Raw genomic sequence first — 8667 nt, 5'->3', positions numbered from 1 at the left:
TGTCTGAGTCCCCCCCTCCTTTCTGTACAAGTCCTCTGCCTCATCAGTGCCAGCAGGAGGTGTGTAATGAAGCATCTGTGAGTTCCTGTCTGGTGGATGGATGGGAATGGAGCTGTTAATGCTTGCTCTTGTTCTTGCTTGAATGCACAGCACAATGGGAACCAGAACGTTACTGTGGTGGGAACCAGCTATAGAATAACCGGGCTGTTTCCTTATTCCCAGCCAGGGGAGGGGAGGAAAAAGTGATGTGGAGGGAAATACAAAAGGATTTCCAGCATTTTGAAATCTTTGCACAATAAAGCCCTTTCATAATTTGTTGTCATTTCCACAAGTCTCTCTTTTGGGGCTTGGTGCATTACAGTTACTGTAATGCAAGTAACTCAGAGCATTTAAAGTTCTGCTGGTGAGCCTTAAATGCTCCTTAATTAATCAGTGAATATGAGGAATGGGGGAAGGATAAGATGAAATACGTGATTGTATGATACATTCACTTTCTAAAAAGAGCAGGGAAGAAAATGCAAAGTAAATCAGATTCAAAATACTTTTAAACATCTTTGTTATTGCATGGTTAGGTATTCCTGTTATTGCATGGTTAGATATTCCAGCTGAGCATATTCCACAGACTTTTGGAGAAAAACAAGCAGACCTTGGCAGTGTGAATGCCAGTCTGTGTGGGCATTATGAAACAGACCAACTCTTTTTTAGTACAGACAGTAAGGCATGTGGTTGCCTCAGGCAGAAAAACAGTATCTCCCAACATGTTCGGTGCATGTTTTTATAATTGTTCTAGGCTGGTAAAGACGTATGTTTATATAGGGAGCAAAGTTCTTGCAGGGGTTTGGGAGGTGTGTGTGGTTTTGTTTTTACTTTAAACTTGCCAACGTAGTTTAAGCAGTCTTGGGAGGATCAAAGTAGTGTTTTTGTCAATAGTGGAAAGGAAACTTGGGAAATAGAGCTTAACTGCTCTTGTTATACCACTCCTGTGGTACAAGCATAGATTTGTTTCTGCCCTTAAAGATAGTTCTGCACTTAGGCATTCTCATATCACATAGAGAATAATTACCATAGAATTAGGAATGCAGCTTTAGATGCCTGGGGTTTTTTTTTCAGTTTCATATTATTTGAATATTTGGCATATGCCACATTGGCATGTAAGGACATGATTACTTGGAAAATCAGTTATTTGTTTACATATACATGTGTGCATGTTTAAAAAGCCTGGGTTAAATAAATACCACTTAAATGTTTTTCACTTGATCACATCTTCAGTCAGCATATTTACACTGCTGCTTAAAAATGTCCCAAGTGATTGACATCAAACCGGAATGCTTTTATCTAGCAGGAAATTACTGCCTTCAAGCACCTGCATACGCACATGACAAGGAGATGGTTTCAAGATGTGAGCAAAACAGCCTTAGCTGGAATCTTTTCTTTATGTCTTCTGGTTTTTATAACTACAGGAAATTTTTTAAAAGTGTCATGCTGCTAAGAGCCCAAGAGTTTGTAAACATTCGACTCTTTTGGCACAGACCTTCCTAATGAGGAGCAGGAGAGGAGCTGACCACTGTTGATGTCTATACATGTCTATAAATGTGTGTGTATGCACACATATGGAACTAAAATGTGCATGCATGTGTTATCTTTTGCCAGACTTTGCCTGTGGGTATTACAATGTAGGCTAAAAATGGTATAATCCCCACCCAAGTGTCGTGTTTGGTCATCCTTCCGCTTGAAGCTTTTTGGCTTGGTAACCAGACTGTGCAGCTGAAACTGTTCTCATCTCAGCATCCTCAGCTGCACTGGCTGCAGCAGAGGCTGGGGCCAGGTTGCAGTGCTCTCTCTTTTAAAAACACCATCTTTAATCTGCTGCATGTGAAAGTTGTAGAACTGGAGGTCATCAGGATGGCCTGTGCTGGGATGATGGTTCTTGTAGGCAACATGGCTCGTGTCAAAAGTGACAGCAAAGCCTCTCTGTTTGCTAGAAGGAGCATCACCAGCCTGGAATAATCCAGTCAGCCTGGGTAAATGTGCACAATCTTGAAGCCTTCAGTAAACACACAGGATTTTGCCACAAATGCTCGTTGCCAAACTCTGGTGTAGACTCAGTGCTCTGACTGCAGGAGGTCCCAGACACAGACTTCACAGCAGTCAAAATTCAAATGTTTTGGAGCATTTGTCATTGCATCTGTCACCTTCAAGGAGAGCAGTAAAGACCAAGATTGATGTGGAGGGAGTTGCATTTTACCCCTTTTGAAAACAGTGCCCAGGGAGTTGAAGGGACTTGTGACTGCTGTTTATTGGCAGAAAAACCTCAGTGTGAGCACATTTGCTTCTGGACAGGCACAAACCACATTTGTTTCTTTCTCTCTTTGTTGTTGTTGTTGTTTTGTTTTGTTTATGATTATTTCTGTACCTTCCTATGAATTCGGAGCTACTTCTAAAGCCAGTTTCACCACAATAAACTGCTATTGACAGAGAACATTTTGGCTGTTCAGGCATGCTGGGAAGGCCTGCATGGCTTCCCACAGGACCTTCCTGGATGCAGCCTCTCACAGCAGTGTTGGCTGCTGCACCTGGGTGGCCTGGCAGCTGCCTAGGTTTTGGCAGGTACAAAAGCTTCTTGTTTACAAGGAAAACATTTGATAACAATATCTAAACTACAAAGCAGAAGTCATTTTAGCAGAAAAAAAAAGTATGTTTCTAATTGTACATCAACCCCCTGTCCTCTTAAGTCTGTACTATTAGCTGATTCTGGTGTTCTTTTGACTGGATATGGTTGTTGACTGGAGCTGGCAGCTTTCTTAGGGTCCCTCTGGAGAAAATGTTGATGTATTGATGCAATTGGTGTGTTTTCTCCTATTTCATGTCAGTGAAATTCATCATTGGCTATCTCTGCTTAAAGATGGAAGTCTGAGCTGGACTTGAAGTTGATGGATTCCTCCAGAGTGCCGCTCTCACAGCCACATTTCCAAGCTGGTGTTCTGGTAGCCATTGCACTGATGTTGAGCACTGGCAGAATCAAAGGTGGACTGAGGATGTCTCACAGCTGGTTGCAAGTCTGCTCCCTTGAAAAGATTGCTCTCCCCCTCTGCTCCATTGGGAATGGACCTACAATGCCTGCACTGGACTGAGCTCTCTTGACTCCTCTTTACCCTTTTCCTTTGTGTGTGTGTGTGCATTTAAAGGTCTAAATCTACCAACCAACACACAAAGCCAGTCAGTCATGTGTGCTGTGTCCAGCTATGTAAATAAACCAGACGCAGTGCTCCATGATCAGCCCCAGTTAGTGAGGCATGATCCTGTTGTGGGGAAGCTTTGCTGGATCTTCTGGAGAGAGGGAGATCCCAGCTGACTTGCTTAGTGTGCCTGGGAAATAGCCATGGCACAGCCTGAGCTGTGCTCGTGATCCCCAGAGCCTTTGTGCCCACTGTGCAAGGAGCAGCGGGGACAATGGGACAGCTTGGTCAGGGAACTTCTCTTTTTGTTTTTAGTGTGATTATAGACATTCACAAGACTCAAGAATTTGATAGAATCTAAAGCTAAAGGATGCACTTTAGTCTGAGTGTCCAGCTCTTCCTCAGCAAAGCTAACCTGAAGTTTGTAAATCTGTGAAGTAACGGGATGGATCATTTGCTCCATGCTTTTTGGCTGAGGGGATAGATGCTGTGGCAGGAAGGCTCTTGGTGTAGTTCTTTACCCACAGGGGCTGTGTAGACAAGTACTGGAGGGCTGCCAGAGAGCCCCTCATCTTTTTCCCGGGGCTTGTGCAACGTACATTTTAAGGGAATAGTGAGTTCCGCCCCTGCATGCCCGGACAAAAGAATAACCTCACAAGGAGAACTTAATTCCTTTCTGCTTTGGCCGTTACAGTGTGAAGCCACAGGACCCACCACGTCCCGCACCAAAATCTTTCGAAATCCGCTGTTCCGTGTCCCATTTCATCCGAATCTCCCATGCCTTTATCTGGAGTACCTTCGCTCAACTCCAGGGCGCAGCACCCGTGCCTTTGAGGAAGTTCGATGGGTTTCTTTGAGCCGCCGGCAGCGCTTGGCTGGGAGCGCCGGGGAGCCCTGGAGCCTGCCGTGCCCCGCTCCGCGGGCAGGGGAGGGGAGGAGAGGGGAGGAAGGATGCCCCGCGATGCTCCCTCCCTGCCAACTCTCATCTTCACCCCAGACGTGGAGGAAGGCTCTCGCTGCCCCAGCCAAGGGGCGAATGCTGGAGCACGAAGCCAGAAGCGTCTTCGTGGCTGGATGCTCGTAGCAGCTAGGGATTACAGGGGGGCAGCTGGAGGCGGCCCTCGCCCACTACCGTTTTAGCCCCTTTTATTTCTTTTTGTTGTTGTTAAAAACGGTGTACAGAAACATGGGGAGTTTGTGTATCAATCCCCAGTGAAAAGAAAAGGGATTCTTCCCTTCCCCCCACCCCCTGCCCCAGATTAAGTTCACCAGCGTCCTCTTTGTAAATTTAGCAAGCTCCAGACTCACTTCCTTTTGTCAGGAGACCTGAAAGAGCCATTTCCTGATTCGTACAGGGCTCTTGTATGCGCACACTAAGTGCTCATTCATGCCGTGAATCATAAAGGTAACCTCAGTTCAAAGCGCTGCGCTGATACTTCGGCGTGGGACAGGGAAAAAAAAAAAAAAAAGAAAAAAAAAAGAAAAAAAAAAAAAAAAAAAAAAAAAAAAAGTGTTTTGTAATTCAGCGCAGAGCGCTGAAGTCATCTTCGCATTTACTGAGGAGCCGCGCCAAGAGTGTTTTGATCTTCTGTCTTACAAGCATCATTTTTACAAACTGCCCAGACTGAAACGGGCTGGTGAAAGCACCGAGGCCAGCCCCAAGGATTATGTTTACTGTCGTGCGCCAGGCTTGACACATTTTTCATATCCTGCCAGAGACGAGGAATGGCATCAGGAGCTGCCAGTGAGTCAGGCTCGAAGGGGAGCAGCCCCGCTCCGCACAGCGCCGCGCACCGAGCTCCGGGAAGGTGCCGGAGAAAACTCGGCTCTGCCACGAGCAGAGGACGCACTCTCCTGTCTGTGGTTCACCGGGAGGTCAGTGAGGCACGGCCTGTTGTGTTTATCTCTCCTGTACTCGCCTCCGGGTTCATCTGACAATGAAAGGGATGAGCTGTTGCTGGCTGAAAGAAGAAAGAAATGTGCGCTACTCGCCTCTCTCTGTCCCTGCCAAGAGAGACAGCGAGCCAATTCATACATAACATTGGAGTCTTCTGCCATTTAGCAGCTTTTGCACAGCATCCAACTGTACAAGGACGCGTCCCTGGGGTCAAACAACCTTTGGCTGTACTTCTGCCTTGATGGAGTAAGATCAGTATGATCTCTCCCTGTACCAGAGAACAAAATACACAGATGCTAAAATCAGCAACTGTATTTTGACCAAGAAGAAAACAGTAAAGGGGGAAGGAGGCTTAGCTTGTGGAAAAAAGAGGTTACTTAGATGTGAGTGCATCCTCTTTTACTACCACTACTCTCCTTGAACTCTGAAATAAAAGGCCAGATATTTACCAGCGGCTTTTTTACCATTCTTGCTTTTACAGTATTGTCCTATTTGCAGATGAGGTTAGCCTGCTAAGGAGTCTCTTGTTCGAGGAATGTTAGAGTAGCAGGGGTATAAAAGCACTCTCTGTCCTGGGCTAGCCAGCCAGGGGTGACTCACACCCAAAAATAACAGAACTATGGGAGCAAAAAACCCAAATGATTTTGGGCTCCCGGTGGGTGAGGTAAAGCGCAACACAGATGTGCAGGTAGAACTCTACATACCTCAGGCCACAAGTCTCTGAACTAAGAATGTGATGTGCTGTGATCAAAGCCTGATTTTTGTCCTGGGTGGCTACTGCCACTTGTAAATAAACTGCAGTAAATAAAATCATGACCACAAAGGTGTGAGGCGGTAATTTTAATTAGTAGTCCTGTGGGACTGCCTTTGTGTTTGTATTTTCCTTGTGGACTGCAATGTGTAAGTGGAGCAGTTGTATTTGCACAAGAGTTCTCCACTCTCTGCCTGCAGCTGAAAGACTGCTCTGCCTGCAGGGAGGCTGAGGAGCACTCTGAGACCCATCTGGTTCACCTGCCAGCTCCAGAGGGATGCTCCTGGAGAACAGGAGAGTTCTGCAACATCCCTCCTGACTGGAAAAGTGGGACTCTTTCTGATCCATGCAGGATCTCAGTGGTGGGGTTCCTAGGCAGAAGATTCTGTAATGTTTTCATACTCAGTTGTTGCCTTAATTCTCTGCAACAACTTGTTTTCTCTCAGCTTTTTTGTCTTGCCGTGTTTGTGATCCCTCTCTCTGGACTTTCCTGGCTTTGCCCAGAGCACCTCCATGGCCTGGGGATCCTGCTGAGGTTTCCCTATATTTCTTCTCTCACCTCAGTAATTTTCTTGAGGAATTCTGACACCTTATCATTCCTGCTTTCAAGGTTTGTCATATACAGATACTCAAGCTCCTCTTATCACAAGCAGCTTTTATCACTTTGGGATTTTGGAACAGCGTTTCCTTAAAACCTGGTCAATTACTATTTTGAGAGCTGGAAAACAAGAGACTCGCTCTTATTTAAAGTGTAATTTATTTTAAACATTGGGGATTTGACCCAGGTTAATTTTTAGTGATGATGGCTGTACTGACCCCGTGGCCACATCTGACCCAGTACAGGGGACCACAGCTCTGCACCAGCATGTCTGGAGCACTCCTGGTGCTCCTGGAGCCCTCAGTCCTACACATGTGGTGTGTGGGGCCATGGGTGATGTCCCACATCACCCAGTGCTGGCACAGGTGCCTTCAGGTTTTCTCCCCACACTGGCACAGCAGCAGCCTCTCCCCTCCTGTGGGAGAGGCTGCAGATCTGGGTGTCTGTCCCTAAAATCCTGGAAACAGCAGCTTTGGAGCACTTTTGGTGCCCTGTACCCTGAAAGGGTGTTGGTGTGCCTTGCATAACAGGGACCTATTCAAGGTTATGAGTGTTTATTTACGAAGAGGCTGGCATCGTGTTTGTTTTTCTTGCACTCTGTTTCCTGCTCACGTGAAGGCAGCTCCAGGAGACAGCCGTCCTGACTGGGGGAACGCTGTGGTACCCTTGGCTGGCCGAGCTCCCCAAACGTGACCTTCCCTCCACAGTGAGGGCAGGATGGGACAAGGAAAAAACAAAAAAAAGAAACGTCAAAACAAGAGTGAGCACACATATGCACTATGGTTTGAAAAGGGCATGGTGAAAACCTACTGCGGGCTTATTTATGCACGCTCTCCATTGTTGATTTTCTCCCCACTCTAGTAAGGATCGGTTTTTTACCAATCCCTTTCTCCTTTCTCCCCTTTCCTACTCCCAGCTCTGCAGTACAGTTGGAGGGAGCCACTCACTTCCCCCCAGGTTAAAGCTTAAGGAACATTTTTGTTGGGGACTTCAGTTGTGTAAGAGGAAAACCCGTTTCTCCAGTGGGGAGCTGGAGGTGGGAAGGCACCCAGGGGTGCAGCCCTCCCGGTCCTGATTTCACTCAAGGTGCTACAGTAAGCCTTGTTATTGTGTTTCAAAATGAGTTTTACTTTGACTGCTCTAGGTGATGTATTCTTTAAACATCTTGATGTTTAAATATTTAAACTTCAGGAAAAGGAAATCAATTTGAGATTTTAAATACATTTCACAGATAACAACTTACTTGTAGCAAGGCAGTCAAAAGGGGTCCTTTGCTTCTGGGTTGGAGATTTAGGGACTGATTTATTTATCTGTTCTATTTCATTTGTCATTAAAAAAAGGAAGGAAAGAGACAAGCAAAATTTTGTCTGTAACAAAGAAGTTATCAGGGCCTTTTCAAGCATGCCTGTGCCATTACAGTGTCCTAATTCTCTTTATTGATTAACAAGCCTGAGCCATCGTTATCTTACTGAAAACATAAATAGATACAACCAATATGTCATATGGTAAACCCAGTGCAGTGGTGATTTTGGATTGATAAATGTTGTTAATCACTTTGCTGGAGAAGTGCACCAAATGTTTCTCCTGGGGTATTTTTGCAGGTTACCTTTGGTCAGGCACAGCAGAGCCGAGGGTTTCCGGCCGAGTGCCAAGTTACCTGGGCACTATTTACCTTCAGATGAGTCAGTTTGAGGAGGGGTTGTTGCAGGGCAGGGAAGGACAGATAAAACCAAGTGTTGCAGAGCCTCTGACTAAAAAGAAACTGGCAAGTGTTGGGTGCCTGACTGGAATTTTCAGGACTCAGTTGCAGGAAGTGTCACGGGCAGTGCTGGTGTGAGCTCATGGGGTCAGGCTGCACCTGGCTGTCTCGGGAGGAGGTGGCCAAAGGAGGGTGGTCCCAAGATGATGCTGAGTCCCCACACCCACACATCAGATGACACGGGCAGCCCAGAGGAACACAGGACCTCCTGCCTTTCTCACAAAATAACAGGCGTGGGAAAAAGCCCAAATGGCAGCCAGCCACTGCCTTCCAGGAAGGGAGAGAGGATGGGCTCATTGCTCTGGAGACGTGTCTCAGCCATTAGCCAGCCCCACCACAGGACTCTGGGGGCTCTCCTGCCATGCCAAAGCCACTGTAACACCTCCAGGGAAGCAGCCAGCAGGTACCAGCTGGGGCTGCCAGTCCTTGCTGTGGGGACCAGGTCCTCACCCTGCTGGGACACAGTCAGGGACACACTGGGGTTCT

Source organism: Hirundo rustica, chromosome 2 (genome assembly GCF_015227805.2).
Source record: "Hirundo rustica isolate bHirRus1 chromosome 2, bHirRus1.pri.v3, whole genome shotgun sequence".
Taxonomy (NCBI): domain Eukaryota; kingdom Metazoa; phylum Chordata; class Aves; order Passeriformes; family Hirundinidae; genus Hirundo; species Hirundo rustica.
Note: the sequence above shows the minus strand (reverse complement) of the source record.